Raw genomic sequence first — 660 nt, 5'->3', positions numbered from 1 at the left:
TGACGGTTCATCTTGTTGCTCAGATTAGGTAATTTTCTTTTCAAAAATCTTTTTCAAAAATTTTTCTTTTATTTTTCGTTTTTGCAAACTTTATTTTCGAAAAAATAAAATAAAAATACAAAAAAATAGAAAATCAAAAAAATCAAAAATATTTTGTGTTTCCTGTTTGAGCCTTGTGTTAATTTTTAAGTTTGGTGTCAATTGCATGTTTTTAAAATTTTTCTTGCATTTTTCGAAAATCCCATGCATTCATAGTGTTCTTCATGATCTTCAAGTTGTTCTTGACAAGTCTTCTTGTTTGATCTTGATGATTTCTTGTTTTGTGTCTTTTGTTGTTTTTCATGTGCATCTTTGCATTCATATTTTCCATGCATTAAAGATTTCTAAGTTTGGTGTCTTGCATGTTTTCTTTGCATCAAAAAATTTTTTTTTTCAAAATTATGTTCTTGATGTTCATCATGATCTTCAAGGTGTTCTTGGTGTTCATCTTGACATTCATAGCATTCTTGCATGCATTCATTGTTTTGATCTAAAAATTTCATGCATTGAATATTTTTGTTGTTTTTCTCTCTCATAATTAAAAATTCAAAAAAATCAAAAAAATATCTTTTCCTTATTTTCCTCCAAATTTTCGAAATTTTGGGTTGACTTGGTCAAAAA

The sequence above is a fragment of the Arachis duranensis genome, chromosome 4 (assembly GCF_000817695.3).
Source record: "Arachis duranensis cultivar V14167 chromosome 4, aradu.V14167.gnm2.J7QH, whole genome shotgun sequence".
Taxonomy (NCBI): domain Eukaryota; kingdom Viridiplantae; phylum Streptophyta; class Magnoliopsida; order Fabales; family Fabaceae; genus Arachis; species Arachis duranensis.
Note: the sequence above shows the minus strand (reverse complement) of the source record.